The sequence below is a fragment of the Aegilops tauschii genome, chromosome 2 (assembly GCF_002575655.3).
Source record: "Aegilops tauschii subsp. strangulata cultivar AL8/78 chromosome 2, Aet v6.0, whole genome shotgun sequence".
In the NCBI taxonomy this organism is placed as follows: Eukaryota; Viridiplantae; Streptophyta; class Magnoliopsida; order Poales; family Poaceae; genus Aegilops; species Aegilops tauschii.
The window spans coordinates 33,163,143-33,184,414 of NC_053036.3; the positions used below are offsets into that span (position 1 = coordinate 33,163,143).

The 21,272-nt window shown below is 45.3% G+C and overlaps 1 long non-coding RNA gene across 1 annotated transcript; it reads right to left on the minus strand.

Annotated features, from left to right (window-relative positions):
* Positions 1-28: 28 nt before the first annotated feature.
* On the minus strand, positions 29-1,873 carry LOC123496988 (uncharacterized). Its single transcript, XR_006669205.1, has 3 exons — positions 1,804-1,873; positions 1,626-1,700; positions 29-836 (listed from the first exon to the last, which is right to left on the minus strand). It is a non-coding gene; the product is annotated as an uncharacterized lncRNA (long non-coding RNA).
* Between the last annotated feature and the right edge of the window lie 19,399 nt (positions 1,874-21,272).

Consider the following 21,272-nt stretch of genomic DNA (forward strand, 5'->3'; position numbering starts at 1 on the left):
GGGTAACAATACCTCCAATAAATCGCGCGATGAGACCAAATTATGGAACTATTCCCATCCTTCTCGCGTGTCTCTAGAACAATGGCTGGTTAAGACTTGGGAACTCACCTTCTCACATGGTTTTGTGGGGCTGCAAGTCACTAAAGAACATAATTAATCATTTGTTATTACTTAATGGTAGATGCTTCGTTAGTTCCTTTCTTCCAACTGGCAAGAGCTGACTATCCACAATCATTAGATTTAAGTCTTTAAGATAACTAGTATTTCAATCGTGTGTCAGACCAAGCATGTTACATAACAACAACGATCATAACAACAACTGGCAAGAGCTGACCATCTACAATTATTGGGTTTAAGTCTCTAAGATAACTAGTATATCTATCGCGTGTCAGACCATGTTACATAACAACAACGACCATTCAGAGTCACTTAAACAAATGTTTAACGTCGACCTCGGTGCAGATGCAATGGATGCTCTATTTTCTATGTTAACAGTAATAGGGTTCCCAAGTGATACAGTGAGGTAAAGAAGACTATGGTAGATCTGGAATCCGATTATATACAGATACATGCATGCCTCAATGGCTGCATCCTATACAGAGAGGAATATGCTGAGCTTCCATCTGAACCCAATGCCAGTATCTAAAATGATGCATCTAACGTTGCCACACCATCTAAAAGTTACAATGAAGAAAAAAAACACTATGGTATACAAACTCCAATGCATTTGTAACTACAAGTGGATCTAACCTTTCAGTAGGATATTTTCGTGGCTCACGCAGCACAACTTGTTCCACAGGGAGATAAGCTTTGCTTCAAATCACCGAAATGCCGCCCTGACAGGATCACGACACAATCAACACATAATTCACTCGAACTAGCTCTATTTACTCATGGATACTCACTTAAGTTTGGATACAGTCGAGGATCTAGCAAGTAGTTCTACGGTTCTATGCTAGAGCTAGCTATTACAACTTGGGGAAAGGGTAGGCTAGCGATCGACGGACCGCAGGGAAGGTCTAATAGGGAGGGAGGAAAACGAATCACGCCAGCTAACTGAGTTCACTGTAGCTACTAGGAAGATGATGACGACATCAGCGTGAAATAAACAGAAGAGTTCTCGAGTGCTGCTGGCCGTTTATGTTTACTTGTACAATCAATATTGATTGGGGATTGGGGATCTGGTTCTCTTTGCTCTCAATGGGAGATTGGATCTAGTTGGGACATGCTTTTGCTATTTATTCTCGTGGAGAATGCGGCGACGTCGGCTTCGGTAGAGATGTGGCTGCGAGGAGACAACGGCAGAGATGTGGGCTAGCTCATGGAGCATGGAGGAAAACGTCGGCCGCGGGGTGGTGAGGCGGGATCAGATTCGACTAGTTTTCTCCTATAACGAACTAGCTGATCCCTTTTCCTATAACGAACTCTGACTGAATATGCATACAGAACTTGCAGAAGCTCAATACGAATAGCAAATCGCCCCGCAGAGCACTAGATCTGCACTAAATAGTATTACTATGTACTACTACATCTCTAGAAGAACAGTGAAGATTCAAACTCTTGTGGTTAAGACTGGATTGAGTGATTGCATTGTACAATAATTATGCTAAGCTGGATATATATACCTGCTGCTGTCTACCAGTTTGGCGGATAATCTGGCGTCCAAGCAGGAACTGATCAGAACTCAAGCCGTCAGTAACCTGAACGAAAACCCCACGAAAAGCAATGCAAACAAGACTAAGCAGGAAGCTCATTTGCACAAAGCAAAGAAAGAAATATGAACAGCTTGGTGGGCAACGATACCTCCAATAGATCGCACGCGATGAGACCAAATTACTGAACCACCATTCCCATCCTTCTTGCGCGTCTCTGGAGTCTGGAACTATGGCTGGTTAAGACTTGGGAACTCACCTTCTCCCACGGTTTTGTGGAGCTGCAGGCCACTAAAGAACATAATTAATCATTTTATTATTATTTAATAATGGTAGAAGCTTCATTGGTCCCTTTTCCCCAACTGGCAAGAGCTGACCATCCACAATTACTGGGTTGAAGTCTTTAAGATAACTAGTATATCTATCGTGTGTCAGACCAAGCATGTTATACATAATAACAACGACCATTCAGAGTCACTTAAACAAATTTTTAACGTCAAGTGTCTTTCTGACCTCAGTGCAGATGCAATGGATGCTCTATTTCTATGTTAACACTAATAGAGTTCCCAAGTATTACACTGAGGCAAAGAAGACTATGTCAGATCTGGAATCGGATTATATACAGATAGATGCATATCCCAATGGTACATAGATAACTATACGTATTTCTACCGTGTGTCAGACCAAGCATGTTAGTACATAACAGCAACGATCATTTAGAGTATTACTTAAATTGATGTTTAACGTCAAGTGTGTTTATGACCTCAGTGCAGATGCAATGTATGCTCTATTCAGAATATTACTTAAATGGACATGGCTAGCGGGCGCCCGAGCGCCCACTGGTAGGAACTAGCGCTCATCTAAATATGGAAAAGAGCAGCTGACGCGCACGGCCGTAGTTCACTAAAAAGGAAACCATGTCCTCGCGTGCATTTATTTGGGGATCCAAAAAGTTTAAAAAACTGTAACTTCTGATTTAAGTGTCGAAATTCAATTTCGTTTTCACAGTTGGCTTTCTCGCGACGAGTTCTTCGAAACTAGATCTCACATAGATATGTTTCGTTAAACTTTTTTTCGAGGCAACTTTAGGTACGATGGAGGCAGCTTTAGTGCTATAGAAAAGCAACTTCATTTTTTCCCAGTAGGACAGCCTATTAGGTTGGTTTGTGTAAAAAAATGAGAAAATCGCACACAACATGAGGCACCTTTAGTGCTACATATGGAAAAGTCTAAGTTCATCATTGATGGGGCTATTGGAGGCAAAACAAGGACAATAACTTTCAGATCGTTATGCACTTGAGTATCACATAAAAAATTAGCAATTTTGGGGTGTTTTCGTGCAATTCCAGTGCATTCAACAAGCAACTCATGTGTGTTTCATATTGGTTGGTTTGTGTAAAATGAGAAAATCAAGAAAATGTGTGCAAGTCCAACTCATCTTGTGTGTGTATGCAACTATATACATCTGCGTATAGCAATTGTTCTAGCAAACTCTAAGCAACTGCCCCCCCCCCCCCCCCCCCTAGCAGAAATCCACACAACTTTCTAGCAAGATCCAAAGCCACTATTCCTAGCAAAAAATTCAAGCAATTGTCCTAACAAATCCAAGCAATTGTAATACCAACACAATGCAAAATTGTTTATACCAAAACCAAGCAAATGTATTACCAAACATCAATGCAAAATTATTCTAGCATAACCAAGCAATTATCCTACAAAACTAAGCAACTGTACTATCCAATCCAAGCAACTGCATTACTAAATAACAACTATGAAAAAATTATCCTAGCAAAACCAAGCAACTGTTCCTAGCATTCCTAATTAGATTGTCTACTTTAGGCAGAAAAAACGTATGACCAACTTGAATAGCCTTTGTGGACAACTATCTTACCCCCTCCCCTCCCCATGCAACTTATCTATTCTAACAAAAATCCAAAACAAGTCAATTACAAAGAAAACACAAAATGAACATTGTTGTAGCAAAATAATCCAAGCAACCGTCTACCAGAACAAAGCAACTATATTACAAAAAATACGAATGCAAAAACCTGTTCAAAACGAATCCAAGAAACTGTCCCAACAAATCGCGAGAACTTGACAATGATAATATAGTCTCTAGAAGTACTGAACCGAGTGGATGGATGTGAGGGAAAAATTGACACAGTGGAGAATTTAGTCTCTAGAAGTGCCCAGATTCGGAGTGATATGTTCAATTACCTGAAGGAGCTCGAAGGTAAAAATTACCCACCCAGCCAGCCCTCAAAGCCCCACTTCTATTGGTCCTGCGCAATCAGTCACTAAAGAGCTTGACAAATCACAGCAAACAGCTGAACTTCTTCAGGAAATTGACACTCAGATAGAAAACTTTGTTAAGTTAAAATTGCAGAAGTTCATGGATTGTACTGCAGCAGCAAGAGAAACTACCAAACAATTACCCGAACAGGACAGGAACAAGGAAATAGAGACTCAAGTTCAAACACAATCCCCCATATGCAACGCCCAACAGTACTCTTCAAGTTCACTACAAAACTGACAGAGCTACCCAATTTCTCAAAAGCATTGCCAAAGGGCCTAAGATGGACTTCCCTTGTTTCTCTGGTGAAAATCCTTTGGGCTGGATCAGACAAGTTAACGAATATTTTGAGTTGGCTCAAGGTCCTGAAGAATGCAAAGTTGATCCGGCACAAACATATATTACAGGTCGAGCTGACAATTGGCTCAGAAGTGCAAAACTCGCCAATGTATCAATGCCATGGGATGATTTCTGTAGACTGATCTGCAACAGATTTGCTGAGTCAAGCATTTATGAGATACTTGAGGAATTCCATTCAGTTAGACAACTGAACATGTCAGTTTCTGATTACACCAACAAATTTGAGGAAATCATGGCAATAGTCAGAGAGGAACACCCATATCTGCAAGAGCATTACTATGTTGTCAGTTCCATCAATGGATTAAAACCCAGCATCAGATGTAATCTCAGACCTCAAAGATCCAAAACACTAAGTGAAGCATATTGGATGGCCAGAGATTATGAAAGTGGACTACAAGCTAAAATTCAATCCTTTGTGGCCCAGAAAGAAAAACAACTGCAAAGTTACAATACTCAGCAGAGAAGCTATAACCCTGCCCCTCAAGGAATTAAAATTCCAGCACCTGCTCCTGCAGCAAGGAAACCAGGAGTTTGTTGGAGGTGTGATGCTGCTTGGATACATGGACATAAGTGTAAACAAGCCCCCAACTTACATACTATCACCAGTGAAGTAGACTGGACAAGCAACGTACAAGTCTATGGAGAAAGCCACAAAATAGCTTCCTCGTGTTGTGATGTTCATGCATGTTAGCTAAAGTTAGTTACAAAAAACCGAAATTGAATACCACTAGGCAAGACCTTCAACACACAAGACCATAGATGTCCAAAACAGATAAAGAAGGACAACAACAACAACAACAACAACAACAACAATAACAATTGATGAACGGGAACACGACCATGGCGCGTTGGACAGCCGGCACGGTGGTCTCATGTGTAGATGGTAGGTTAACCCTCGGATTTGAGCGAGGGGAAACCAAATCGTGCCGAGGGAAGTCTACAGTCTATAATGAGGAGGAACAGCTCTATACCTCTCTGGACAAGAATAAGTGAGTGTCAAAGGGGTTGCCGGAGCCAGGGAAGAAGCTCCAAATTCGGGGTTGGTTTCTGGATCAGTTCAGTTCGCCTTCCTCCTGGCCCGGGTGCGGTTCGCCTTGCTCACGGCGGCTTTCGACGGTTTGGGCGTTAGTGCCGCTCGGGTGGGCAGGAGGGAGGAGTTGGGTTTGGCTGTGTGGGGGAGGACCGGAGGAGGATGGTGGGGTGTGGGGAAAATATCAGGTGCTCCAAGAGCTTCTCGGTCATTGGATCTGAAATCCAACGGTCATCTACAGATGCGCTGGACCCGATTTGCAATAATAAATTTCTGGGGGTGTTTTCTGAATAAAAGCATGAGCTCTCTCCTTGGCCTTCGGATCTCAGATCTAAAAGTTGAAAAACTCCTGGAGCACCTAAGATTAGGTGCTCCCGTAGCACCAGATATCCTCCCGTGGGGTGTGGGGGCCTCTTATATAGGCCTTTGAGGGCACGCTGCTTTGAGCGCTCGTGAGCAGGTCGAAGCCTCGAAGGACATGAGACCATGCATCCGACAACTGTATGCAAATTGTTATTCTCCCCAGTTTTGCTAAATTAACGGTCAGGTGCCTGATTTTTTAGTTTGCGTCAGTTAAATTTTTTTCTTCTGTAGCAGGCCATGTAAAGGCATAGGCCAGTACTGGCTGGTTCAAGTACTGATTCATGTACGTGTTCGTATTTATTCGCAAAATAAAAAGTACGTGTTGGTGTTCTTCCAAAAAAAAGTACGTATTCTGAGTGTGTGTTGTGTCTTGTGTGCGTGACACAGGTGTGTGCATGCATATGTTGTGTGTGTTCGCATGCGCGCGTGTCTATGAGTGTGTGCGTGATAGAGATCCCCAAAATCTGGTAAGAGGAGTAAAATTCCGGCTTTACCGGGACCTAACGGATCCCCTAAATGCTATAGCGGAGTATATATTTTACTCTACGCCGACCCGAGCGAGTAAACTTACTCGACCTCTCAGCCGCGGAGTAGAGTTCCGCGCACCTCTCTGCCTCTTCTCCCTCCCAATCCCTTGGTGCCCACATCTCACCAGCGCCCTCCATGTTCCATAATTAACATAAAAAATATTTTAAAAACGCCGCCGCGCGCTCCAGCCGCGCCCGTCGATGCCATGGCCCTCGCCGTCTTCAGTGGCCGCCGGTGTCGTCGTCGTCGCTGACGAGGTCGACGTAGGCCGGCGGCGTCCAGAGGTGGGACGGCGGCGCGTGGTACACAGGGGCGCCCTGGAAGGCCGGAGGTGCCTGCACCACCTCCTCCCGTGGCGAGGCCTCCTGCTCCGGTGACCGCGGCGGCATGGGGCACCTGTTCATGCCCCCACGGCGTCGGCCATCTCCGGCGCGGTGCACGACCAGCTCCATTGCTGGCCCACCAGGCCGGGGTGGAACGCGGCCACCGGCTCCACCTCCATCGCCTCCTTCCTCCTCTCCTCCTTCTTGACGGCCACCATCTCCAGCTCGGGGATGGCGACCTCGCTGGCCGCAGAGCGGGCCATCATCTCCTCGAGGCCCTCCCGTTGGCGCTCGTCGTGCGTGAGCATGGAGTCCTCCATGACACGCGCCATGAGGCGGGCCTCCTCCTCCGCTGTCATGCGAGGAGGTGGAGGTGGTGACGGAGACGGGGAAGGGGACGGCGTGGGCGTGAGGCCGCGCACCCGCGTACGTCCGCGCACCTCTCGACGTGGCCGCGGCGGCCCCGACACCGTGCCGGCGAAGTAGGACGTGCGACGCGTGTCGTGCTCGTCCTGGAGCCATGTGTCCCAGAGCACGGAGTCGGGGGCGTACCTGTCGTCGTAGTACAGGTCATCGGGGAGGAGGCGGCGGCGGCGCGCGATCTCATCGCGCCGGGCACGGCCGCTCGCCGGCACCGGCGGGATGGGGACCCGGTCCGCAGAGAGGTGCCAGTTGTTGGGGAGGTGCACGTCGCTCCACGGGACCGGCGTCCTCGTCTCCCAGTACCGCCAGCACACATCCACGGCCAGGTACCGCCGGTCGCGCTCGCCGACGGCCCTAGGAGCGATAGTGAAGGGGGCAGGCACGGGGGCTCGAATGGAGGAGCGCGGCGGTGATGCGGGCTCCTCCTTCTTGACGGAGCCGCGGCGGCGTCCCGAGGAGGAGCCGGCCTCGCGGTCGTGCTTCCCCTTGCGGCTGTAGTTCCAAAGGCCCATGGCTGCGGCCGGCCGGCGAGGTCGACGACGGGGAGTGGCTAGGGTTTCGAGGGGGCAGAGAAGGGCCGGAGTGGGAACTGTGGACGACGACCGGTCCACGGCTTCCCATTTAAGAAGGACGGCGACCCTTCGCTGTGCGGATGACAGGTGGGGCCACACGCCCGTGCGCATTTATGTTGGCGGGTGGAAGGTAGGTGGCCGCCTGCCACGCGGCCCTGACGCGGACGTTCGAAGCGTCCGTTCGCTGTCCGTCGCGACCCAAACCCGGCGCAATTTGCTTTCGAAATGGGTCGGCCCGGACACAAAACGGACCAGATGGGTCCAGGCCGTCGTGCGTTGGGCCGCCTCATTTGTCCATTTTACCTCAAACAGACGGGGCCGGATAAAATAGGGTTCGTGCGGTGGAGTTGGCCTTAGCAACCCACACCATACTGTGACAAGACGAGAGACGCGATGCGAATAGTGGGAGATCCTCGCCAAGTGAATCTAGCTAGGTTCCTTTACGGTGATGCGTGTCCATGTACTAGTGGTTTGGTTTTTCTTTATTACTATCGGTCGAGGACGGCAACAAGGAGACCCCTGGTCTGACAGCTTCCTTTCTACTCCTTGTATTATTTAGAAATGAATGTCTTCCCCCTGTATTATACTGAAAAATGTCATAACTTGTGTGGTTTCTACGCTATAAAACTATATTCCTTTATAAGTCGTCTTCTTTACATAAGTTGTCTCATTATTATTCGATCGGGGATGGAGTTTTCTGTCTAAACAATTAATGACACGCTGATGAACAAATTATTCTATGTGGTTTTTAATAATAAATGTGGTTCTTCTCCTGTGCAAGTTATTCATGTATGTACGTGATGGCTCCGTACTTAGTCTATCCTGCAGAAGTCGGAGGACAGAGACCTTTTTATGATGGCATCTACACGGCTAGAGCGTACGGCCAGGGAGGTTTTCTCCCTCCATGAATGGCGGTGTAATCTCCGTATAGGATCTGCCCCACCCTAGGCTGGATTGATTTATTTCTGCTGTAAAACTATATTTAGTTTTTGATCTTTTGGACTTGTTGGCTGTATGCATCATGGTATGCAGAGGTCGGACATTCTTTAGATGCGGTTGTACCACCTTGATAAATTAATTCAATGAAATGTCCTTTATTGAAAAAATAAACAAATTGTTTCTATATGAACCCATTGCGTGGTCACCGAAGTGAAGTTTCTATTTTTGAAAGGGAGATTTTATAGCTTTCAGCCTGGGCACCAGTACTACAACTAACCAACAAGAAGTGCAATTTGGCAATATTTTAGCTATACCTAATAACCGTAGCATATTTGATATTTTGTGTTGTGCGTGGAAACCTCATTAGAAAAAAGAGATAAGCAATTCACTGTTGTGGAGAATAACTTTTGAGCTAGACGTACGTGCATGCAATTAAAATTTTGAAATGACCCGATATCTTCACACTTACTCAAGAAAGAAGTCTCAATTTGCAAGGCAGCAAATGAGAGAAAATATATCAGGAACAACAACTAGAAAAAGTAGGCTGGTTGCTTTGCTCCCTCCACACCCTCACCTTGCCCTCCCGACGAAACCCTAGTTGCGCCACCAGGCGCTCTTGCCCCCCCCCCCCCCCCCCCCGTGCGCACCGCCACCAGAGGGTACGCCCATGAAGCTGCGCGTGCCCTAGGTAGGTGGCGGCGGGGCGTCTCCCTTCGGCTGGCTGCTATCCCGGAGCACATCTTGCGGCGGCCGGTGGTGCGGGGCGACCCGGTAGTGCGCGTCGGTCCGATGATTGGTGCTGCCTGTGAGGCGTCGTCCCTCTTACCAGTAGGGTCGCCCCTGGGTCCCGGGTCTGAAGAAGGAGCTGAAATTTACACAACCCAGAGTAAGTAGTACTAGCTAGTTCCGTGCATCTCTCATTGATTCTAGTTTCATCAATATCATTATTATGCTTGATTATCAGTTTGATTGAACTCTATTCTCGTAATGTGCTTGTGGCAGGCACCCAGGACTAATTTACGTGGATACTACGTTTGCGAGTTCATTCGCAACATGACCCTTGAGCGGGGCTTCTCTGACGAACAATTTGAAGTACGTAAACAATATTCACAACTTTTTATTACCATCATTTGTGTTGACTTTCATTCATATATATGTATTGATCCATTCTTTAAATTAGATCTGGCGGATGCGGGATGAACTCCTTCCACATGATCGTATACGAGCAATTCAAGAGAAATTGGCGGGATTCTTTCTTGACCACGTCATACCTAAAGACGGAGAATACCATATGGAATTGGAAATGGATCTTAGGTAGATGATGTTAGCGATTGTAAGAGATGTTATATTGTATATATGTAATAGCGTCGGATAGATATACGAACACTTGTTGTTCGACCAAGCACGGAGAAAGAGAGGTCACTTCTCTCTATATATGTTCATGGCGATGTTGTGTAATTAATGGTTCCTTCATTTGCTTACTAACTAGCGTCGAGTTCTCTCTATATGTAGTTGTTAAATTAATCTAAGTACTAATTGGCTGATTTAGCCCGAACTGAGGAATGAAAAATGGATCTTCTCTAACCACGTGAATACAAAATTCAATCTAATGTGAAATTAGGAGTGTAGATTAAACCTGCGTCCGGAAACGCCATCAAGTCGATGTCGTCGATCAGAGGGCGTAGCAGCTTAGTGGTTCAGGCCTCCGGCCGGAGCAATGCTTTGATCTTCACGTCAATGGGCAGTGCTTCTAGATTGGATTTGGAGTGAATTTCGAGAGGCAGGTGACTAAATACGTTGGGCTGATCGTACGTGCAAGTCTGCCCCCCCCCCCCCCCCCCCCTTTATATATAATGCCCTGCCTTGACTATGGGACCTAACCATATTAGCATAATTTTAGCCCCCCAATCACAGGCTGGATTGGTTAATTACCATTTAATTTGTAGTAATCCCGAATTTAATTATTGGGCCCATATTAACTTATAGTAATTAATGTTTTGACCATTTGATTAGCTAATATTTCTAACATTCTCCCACTTGATCGAATGGTTCATCATCATTAGTCCATATCTCGACAAAAATACCATACCAAGGTAATGTATTCATAGTAATCGAATAGTTATTACTGGAACCCCATTATCTATAGCATCATACTCCATCTTGACACACATAATTATTCATGTTTGGGAGTTTGTATGTGCATGCAGGCATACTCCCTACTTATGGTCCTAATAGTTTGTTTCTTTATTAATCATCGTGTGCACTTTTTGAGCGAAACAAACTTTCTTATTGTCCAGACCAAAATTCGAGATCTCATTTATATAATTATCCCAACAATTAGAGGCCTTGAGTTATACTTATGCTAGCAAAATTAATTGTAAGCCTTTAGTTAGGGGATCAGCTACCATGCACTTAGTACATATATGCTGAATTTAATATTTGGTCTTGGACAGTATCTTTCAGAACATGATACTCACTTAATTGTTGTTACTCGTGTACTAATGTGCGGATTTCTTATCGCACAAAAATATTAGTTATGTAATGAACCAGTCTAAGTCCAGGCAAAATTATTAAGCCACAAGGCTTGCCTGGTTGCATCACAACATAGCTAAAATTCAAAAATGCATCGTTGTCAACTTAGACAGTAGGCTTAGTAGTTGAAAACTAATTTTATATGTATCGTACCATAAAGTACATAATGTGATATACTAGCTCCCACTCATCTTAGCGTGAAATCCAATTACCCTTCTTATTTCCTATATGAACCCAACAACTTTAGTTTTCCATTGCCCTCTTGTATATAGCTCCCACTGATGCAAACATTCTATAAAGATTAAGAGTGTTTGACGGTGGTGAATATCGGGTAACAATATTGAAAACTTTGTTCTTCTAGAACATGGCTGATGCAAATAATATAACCACTATAGTGTGACTAATATCAGATAAGGCAAGTAGATGAAGGTGTCTCTTAATTATGAGAGTGTTTAATTCTCCCCTTCGAAATATGGCTTAAATAATAGTGTCATCATTTCGATGAGCACTCATAATACACATTCAAGGATTCACAAGAGACAACACAACCAAAACCAACATGAAAACTCTTAATAACACAATATTTGTTCACAAAATAACAAATAATCCACCATCTCATAGAGAAACAAAATAAGGTCCCTCATGCTAGAACATAAGAGTATTATTAAGACGGAGGATGAACAATCACCAATACTTAAGGAAAAATACTAATCCATGTTCATCAGTCTCCTTGCCACTTGGAAATATAAGACTTTGATTCATCCTTTTGAATGTCCTCATGGAATGGAATCCCTGAAATGAGTTCGAAATGTGCAAGTGGCACTTGAGTCAACTCATCATTATTTAGGGGAAAATAAATAAATTGTTCTAAATCTTAGGAAATTGATTCATTACCCTTCTTAGCAAGCCATGCCTTAAAGCCATCACATTCTTTCATGACATGCCCATCTTCCTTACAGAAATGACACTTAGGACCCTTAGGCTCTGTAGGGATGACCTTGGTGCCAGAGGTCCCTAGCTTGCTTGCATCAATATTAGAGATGTTCATCTTCTTCTTAGGTTTCCCATCACACTGAGACTTTCTTTTCCCTGAGTTTATGGAAGTAAGATGAGCATAATCTATCCTTTCAACCTTAAGCCGCTCTTCTTCTTGAACGCACATACATGTGATCTCACTCGTGGAACACTTCTCCTTCTGAGTATTATAATTAATCTTGAAGGGACCATACTCCATAGGAAGAGAGGTCATAATGAAGCGAACCAGGAAGCCCTCAGAAATCTCCATGTCCATGCCCTTTAATTTCGTAGCCATATCATTCATAGTCATGATATGTTCTCTCACGCCGCTTTTACCATCATACTTAGTGGTGAGCATTTTCATGATCGGTGTGCTGGCATAGACTTTTGTGGGCCTTTAAATTGTTCCTACACCGATGCCAGATAAGTCTTAGAACATTCGGAATCGGGGATCGCTCCCCTAATCCCAAGAGTAATTGAGCTTTTCATGATCATCAGCGACAATCGATTGGAGCGCTCCCACTTCTCCTTGTTAGCCTCATAAACCTTAGTTTTCTCAGCAAGGTTTTCATCATTAGAGGACAAGGGAACTGGAGCCTTCTCCCTAAGTGCGTAGTCAAGATCCATGACCCCAAGGTTAATGGAAATCTGCTCCTTCCATGTAGGAAAGTTAGTCCCATTGAGGGCCTCAATTGAGTTAAGGAGCCCAGAAATAACTGACGGGTTCAAAGCTGAATAAAAGATAAATAACATGGATATCAAAATTATAAAGAAAATATCCATATTAAGAAAAACTTATTGCATGATATTAATCCTATGTTGGTCTGATTAATAACATGGCAATTTTAATAAGATCCTACTTCGCAATACCGTTGAGCAATAACGAACAGGGATCAAACGATATTAACATCATTGAAAAATTAATCACAATAATCATGTTCACAAACAACGTTGGTCGGTATGCAATCATGTATTACTAAAATTAGTCGTGGCAATTATCCCCAAAATATATAGCAATATTAAACCAAAATTTCTCGTTGGTTCCATTCTAATTCAACACTTAATGCTCATAATGACCACTGAAATGCACGTAGTAAAATAATAATCAAGAGTGCAATTTAATCAGCGGAATTAAATAAGCGGGGAGCAACCATTGTCTAATTATATGGACGTGCATCACCGCTTAACTCATGCAGCCCAGGAGAAAACTACACTGATGCATAACTAAAGCACGTGTAGTTTTTTTTTTGACAAATAACTCCTCCTTTATTCATTGATCAAAATAGTGGCATCGCTTACAAGAAAGGGAATAACCGCACTAGGGGCAGTATCCATCCAACAACTAGGAGAAGAAAACTTAGCTAACCTAGCCAATTCGTGAGCTACTTGATTGCTCTCTCTATTACAATGTTCATAAATGACTTGATTGAAATCTAATGACATGAAGTAACAATCATCGAATATAGCACTAGCAACTGAAGAAGAATTGCCCTCTTTTAAAGCTTCAACCACCTCTACACTGTCGGAGTTGATTTCAATCTTGCTACATCCAGCAGAACGGGCTAGATTCATTCCAAATCTTACTGCAATAGATTTTGCTGTAAATGAATCAAGGCATATGTCTATTTTTTTCATTTGCAGCAGCAATGAACATGCCGTTGTGATCATGAAGGACTGCTCCCACCCATCCTTCAAGTGTATCCATATCAAATCCAGCGTCCACATTCAGTTTAGCATATCCGTACCTTGGTCTACTCCACCTGCCTACCTTCTGTTTAGCTTTGGGTGTACATGAGATAATGTAGTTCGCCGCTAGTCCTCTCACGGCCACACTGATTTGAGCTGCTGTTTGGGTGGCCTCTCCATGAGTTAATTTCCGCCGTTCATAGCACAGGTACCATGCTGCAGTGGCTACTGTTTCTCTCAATTTAGGTAGGCCCAGGATATGAACTTCATGATCCTTCAAACACAACAAGTGTTCAAGTATCACTTCTCCAGCCCGGTCCACTCCGATAGCCTTTTTGATGATATCATCCACGCCTAGCATTTTCCACACATCCATAGCTAGCTTGCATTGAAACAACAAATGTTTGATGTTGTCCGGCCCTAAGTCACACGCAGGGCAACTTGGATTCATTTTTATATGCTTATTAGCAAGGATTGATCTGCAGGGGACCGCGCTATGAAGCGCCCTCCAAATAAAATGTTTTATCTTAGATGGACAGAATAAACTCCAAACTGAGTCCCATGAATCTTTTTGGTTAGAGGTCCCTTCCGAACTTTGAATTCTGCTGCCGAATTGGGATTTCCATATTCCATAGTACGCAGATCACACCGTAAAAGCTCCTGTTCTTGTCAGATTCCAAGCCAAAAAATCGTTCATCTCATGTAAAAGGTAAAGGAATTGAAAGAATACGTTGGACGTCCACCTGCCAGAAGGTTTGCCTGACAAGTTCTTCATCCCAGTCTCCTGTCGAAGGATTAATGAGGTCGCTCACACGAGATAGAAGCTGGTTCCCTCGAACAGTTATCACCTTCCTTGTTGGAGACTGTGGGATCCATTCATCTTCCCAAATCTTTATTTTAACTCCATCACCCACTCTCCATATGTGCCCAACTTTTAGGGCCTCCAATCCAGCCATAATGCTTTGCCATGTATACGAAGCTTTTTTCTTTAGGGTAGCATCCATAAGATCTACATCAGCAAAGTATTTCGCCTTTAGAATCATCGCACATCGAGATTCAGGATTATCAATTAGTCTCCAAGCCTGTTTAGCCAACAATGCCAAATTAAAGCAGTGAATATCTCTGAACCCCATCCCTCCTTGCTTTTTAGGAATGCACATCTTCCACCATGCGAACCAGTGCATCTTCTTGTGAGTTGCATCATCACCCCACCAAAAACGAGATATCGCATCCATGATTCCTTTGCAAATTTTTTTAGGAATTTTAAAGACAGACATCGCGTATATTGCTATTGCTTGTGCTACTGACTTAATGAGAATCTCTTTCCCTCCCGAAGATAGGCACTTTTCCTTCCAACCACTTAATCTCAAAACTAACCGGTCAATGAGATACTGGAAGCTGTCACTTTTATCAAGCCCAAGAGTGGCCGGAAGTCCTAAGTATTTGTCATTCAAGGCTTCCGTCATAATATTAAGGGAAGAGCATACCTCAGCCTTGATATTCACATCTGTACTAGGACTGAAGAAAATACTAGATTTGTCCGCACTGACCAGTTGTCCAGAGGCAGCACAATATGTGTCCAAGATTGACCTTAAGCACACGGCATTATGAACATTTGCCACGTGTAGTTAACTGATGATGGCGGCAAACAGAACTAATCCATGTGAACCTATGAAAATTACAGCAGTGCGCAGGCTATGGCGGAACAAGCTGCGTGACCTAGCGCCCAGGTGGCAAAAAAAAAAGGAAAATATTCCACTGAGTCATACAAATACTTTAAACAGCCATCAACTGCATTAAGAATAATAAGCAGAATTTCATGTATAAGAACGTATAGAACAATTAACAACAAATCTGCATGTACTAGTATGGGATTAAATTCTGAGGTTTCCCTGCTTGCCATTGCGTCGTTAGCCGAGAAACAAATACTGTGCCAAATGTACTAGGACTTATCGACTTGATATGCGGCTGAGTAATTTGTACAGCCCAAATCCAGTGGAACTGATTAGTTACGGGATGTGCGCGTACACCGAATCCCTAACATAATTAGCTTCCTAATGCGCCGCCCAGGCCAGCGAGAAAAATAGATCGAGTAAGTGGCGGGAGTGAGCCAGCCATGCAGGAAAGACACTGATGCGCGGCGGTCGCGGCTTAACATCACCCTGAGTCACGGGCTAGGCCTAAATGCATGATTTTATTTCAGGCAAGTTCTAACAGATTAATCTACGCGTTAACTCAAGAACTGATTCATGAAATTAGATCCAACGTAGCTACTGATACAAATTGTTAGATTAATCTAAATACTAATTAACCGATTTAGCCCGAACTAAGGAATGAAAAATGGATCTTCTCTAACCACGTGAATACAAAATTCAATCTAATGTGGAATTAGGAGTGTAGATTAAACCTGTGTTCGGAGACACCATCAAGTCGATGTCGTCAATCAGAGGGCGTAGCAGCTTAGTGGTTCAGGCCTCCGGCACCTTGCTGGAGCAATGATTTGATCTTCACGTCAATGGGCACCTTGCCGGAGCAATGATTTGATCTTCACGTCAATGGGCAGTGCCTCCAGATTGGATTTGGAGTGAATTTCGGGAGGCAGGTGACTAATACATTGGGCTGATCGTACGTGCAAGTCTACCCCCCCCCCCCCCCCCCCCCCCCATATATAATGCCCTGCCTTGACTATGGGACCTAACCATATTAGCATAATTTTTGCCCCCCAATCACAGGCTAGATTGGTTAATTAGCATTTAATTAGTAGTAATCCCGAATTTAAGTATTGGGCCCATATTAACTTATTGGTAATTAATGTTTTGACCATTTGGTCAACTAATATTTCTAACGGTAGTAGCTACCGTCAACCAAGCACGGAGAAAGAGAGGTCACTTCTCTATATATATAGTAGCTAGCTAACACAATATGAAACCCCTAACCACCACCCCCCCCCCCTAAAAAAACCCAATGCCTGCGAGCTGCTGACGCGTGGCTGCCTTTTAGTCACGGTTGGTGTTACCAACCGGGACTAAAGGTCCTTCTGCCTGGGCGCCCCACAGCGGCCACGTGGAGCTGCTTTAGTCCCGGTTCGTAAGCCAACCGGGACTAAGGATTTTGGGCATTAGTTCCGGCCGTTTTGTCCCGGTTGCAAAATCGGGACTAAAGACCCTCTGAAACCGGGACTAGTGCCCTGTTTCCTACTAGTGCATACCAAATTCAGATATATTACTCTGATGCAGTCACACAATACACAATGAAGTAGAGAAAATAATGACTCAGTCATACAGATACACAATGGAGTCGACAAAGTTCATCAAACAACACTTGGAACAAACATAAACTGAGGAGGCAGCACCTTCGACCCCGTTGCCTGCTCTTTCCCCATCGTCGCCGCCGGAGGCCAGCGCCAGGCAAAGCCTGTGCGGTGCTGGCGGCGGCGGGGCCTGTTCTGCGGCAAGACGACGGATGGGGGTTCCTTGCACAGATCTCGGGTTGCAGCAGGCGGCAGAGCACCGGCGGCGGACATCAGATCTTCGAACCGCTACAGGTGGGGTGTGCTCTACTTGGGTCAAAATACCCAGCGGCAACACACATCACAGAATGGACCCAAGCTGGGCTGGTTTGCCCGTCCAACATGTGATGATGCGATCTAGGTGACTGCAACATCCCTGCGCTATAGGTGGATTCGATCCAGCCACTAGCTCTCGGTTGTTTCGTCTGCCGTCTCGCAGAAGGACGCACTCCGCCAGGTCCAGGACACGCTGGCTCCTTTTATCGATCCGGTCTGGTGCCGGCGTCTGTCGATCTCTCGACCCTAGATTATGGTGCCACCATATTGGATCGTGTGGTGACCACTCCGGCCTGCGGCAGTGTATTCACTGCGAATTGCAGTGGCCACTAAAAGGTCTTCGCGAGAGTTTTCTTCTCCAGATCCGATGGTTGTCCTGACAGCTAGGTGAAATCTACGAACAACGGCTTGACACAGAGGGTATGGTTGTCCAGAGACGATAGTCACGCATCGCATGTAGCTGCTGGGACCGAGGAAAAGCGATGGTGACAACACATGGTGACTTTGATGGTGGTGCTACTTGAGCACTCGGTCTCGAGCTCCGAGGTGAAAACCTAGGTATGGTTGATTATACCTGGCAATGGCGATGTTTTTATGTCGTTACCTTGTTGGAGGCATTGCTCGGATATGCCAAGACCGTTCTTCAGGGTGAAAACCTAGAATCTGGCCTTTGATGGTTGGATCTGGTGACGGCGACGCTTAATCGTCGCTCTCTTCATGAAGGCGTTGCTGTTGAAGAATCTTGTCGTCCTTGTGGTGTCATGAGATAGTTGGTGTGGATAAGGTCATTGTCATAGTTTGTTGATCGCAGATTTGATCGCTTTGGTTTTTTTTCACACATAGGCATAGCTTTGGTCTTGTATGACTTTGCTACAGCCGACGTGTTTTTGTGTGTGTGCTTTGGTATTGGTTGTGTGCATCCTAACTATGCAGAGGCCGGGTGTGTACTCATTGTGTTTGTATCCTCTTGATGCTTCATATTGAGTCAATAAAATCCATCCTTTGTCGAAAAAAGAAATCAGAGGACTATATCAAGATTTCACATAATCGTTACCTAGGTGAAAATATGAAATGAGGATGGTACCTGCGAAGGAGGCGGGAGGGGGCGACTCCAACAATGTTGTACCCGTACATGACAGATTCATTCGGTGACCGAGAGGAAGCTCTGTCGTGGTGGCCTAGACGTGCGCAATGGTGTCTGAAGCAATCGTAGATGACCGAGACGGTGATGGGGTTGCGGTCGAGCTCGCTGTCGCTGGTCGTGTGCGTTGTACCTAATGTCCGGCGCAACCACACGATGGGATGGCGCATCGGTGGCTAGTCGCACGGTCACGAGGGAGGTTGTTCATGGTGGTGAGAAGAGGGGCGACGGCGAGATGTTGGCGCTGTCTGGGGGTATGCGATGGAGTTAAAAGGAGGAGACAGAGATGCATTAAAAGGGTGGGTTAGGTTATTACGAAAGGAGTTAGGGCATGTACAATGGTGGCATATGGATACAGATGCCCCATGACAAAAAATAGCTTCAGGCATCTATATTTATTTATTTTTCTTCCCAATGCAAGCTACTACTAGTGGACATCATCAAAGAATATAAAGTAGATTCTCACTACACATGCATCCCTACTCTTCACTTCAAATTTTCTAACTTTATGCACCGGACCACACTTTTTTCTCTCTAAGCACCCGCCTCCTGCAGAGGACCCCGCTTCCCTATCCGAACCTACTTGCCAACATCCGATCCTACATGGCATGTGAGACATCACCCTGGAGCTATGCATTGGCCATGCCGTGATGGTGTGGATAGAAAATCATGCTCTTTTTTTATGGAAAGGATGCTTTTTTTATGTGGAAAGAGAATCATGCTAGTTAGGAAACAAACATCAAGAGCATTTAGGAGGCAATCTGATTCTTAACCATGAGATGAAAAGGCACCGTGCGAAGGGATAAAAGATAGGCGGTCAGCGCAGGAGTGGCCTCAGCTCCTCAAGATATTTCGGCGGCCTCCAACTGACAGGACCTCTCACACGAAACGACATGTGAAACACATGGCGCGCAGTAGCCAACCATGTCCACATGGGGCCGATGCAGCGCGTGGGACGGACGGAAGAGATAACCACAGCACCAGTACACTTTTCAAGCCGGGGAGAGCCAACGGCTGGCACTGGGAACGCACCGGTTTGCCCACAGCTTCTTATATATACTAGCAGGGGGAGGCGCGGCGTACATATGTACTATCTCTTCAGGAAGTCCTTTGCAGCAGCAACAGCAGCAGCGAGATACTCCGTGGAAATCCTCTTCCCAGCCTAACTGCTACTCTCGTCTCTCAAAATCTCTCACAACAACAGCGCGGCACGTACGCCCGCAGCTAGCACAGGCCGCTGCAACTAGCGTTGCTCTGGGTACAGCAAGATCAGTAGGTGGCGCCTTGCGAGCCCGACGAGCACTAGGACGACGGCGGGCAGCGACCACCACCAGCATCCTGCCTCCATCTGCCACATGTTTTTTCAGGTTAGGATATGATCCGGCTTCCCTTCTGTCCCCCCAATTTGCATCTAGTGCTTTTTTTAGGGGTGGATCTCTGGTGCTGGTTAGCGGAGACACGGTTAATACCGACTACATATGGCTTCGACGATATTGTTTATGTCAAGCTAGTTCATGTTTGTTTAGTTTCATGTTCAAGCTAGCTAGTTCTTGTTGGGTAGTAGTGTATGTAATAGTTGTGCCAACTTTCATGTCTAGGGCCAGACAAACATGGAACGAGCGGAGGGACACAGACTCGTACGAGTATTAAATGTGAATCTCACGCCAGGGCGCCAGCCTGTGTTGGTTCTCTCGCATGGGTTTGGTTGTGACGAGTTCGTTTGGGACAATACAATTGCCCGTCTATGAAGAGATGTCTGGTTCAAGGAGAGCGGCGTGCTTTCGTACGATCTCGCCTTCTTAGGACAAGTCGGCAGGGAGTACTATAATGCCAATAGGCATAGGTATGAAACGCTCGATGGGTACGTCGAGGACCTCATTGTTGTTCTTCAACACTACGGCATCTCGCAATGCGTTTTTGTTGGACATTCTACGTCTGGCTTAGTTGGCATTATAGCCACAATTCGCCGCAGAGATCTCTTTAGCCACCTTATTCTTATCGGCACTTCCCCCTAGTGAGTAATCAACACACACTTTTTTTCCCCAATAAGTCATGCCATTAGAGATAGATATATACTGCTTGCTAATCTTATTCACAAGTATATATACAATTAATGCAACATGGTGGCAAAAAAAGACTACGTGGTAAGATACTCTAGGCAACATGCCAGTAGGAGGAATGCGCTCATAGGGACAGATTACGACAAGTTTGTAGAAACTTATATCCAAATAGCACTCCCTCAAGCCAAATAGAAAATGAAGGCAAAACTGAAGTGCATGTTGTGCGACATAGCACCTGATGTCTATCAATCAGTGTCGGCAACTATGTTCAACACTGACTTGCGACCCATACTGACGAACGTAACAACACCCTGCACAATCGTCGCAACAGTTTCAAATATTGTTGCATCTGCGTATGCACGGAATTGTTTGTTGGAGAGCATGGGCAATACAAGCGCCAGGATAGCAAAGATCAAGAGTAGGGGCACTTTCCACACCTAACCGATGGAGGGAGGGTTGCCAACGAAATTTGTAACATTCTTCAGGAGTCATACAGGTGAAGTGAACATCAACTATCACCCATAGATATCGTAGTACCTTTGGGTTTGTATGAGAGGTTGTTGGGTTTGCATGGGGCGTTGGAGCAGGATAATGTAAGACCCCAAGCATTCGTGTTGTTAAAGCGAAAGCGTGAAGCCCTAGTGTACCAGCAGCAAGAGTTGCCAGAGATGGGACAACCATCACAAAGTAACTCTACAGTGCCATCATCTTCGCAACCTAATGAGAGGCTACCGGAAGAGAATATGGTGTGTTGTCCTTTTACTCAGTTCATTCCTCTTTCTTGGTGA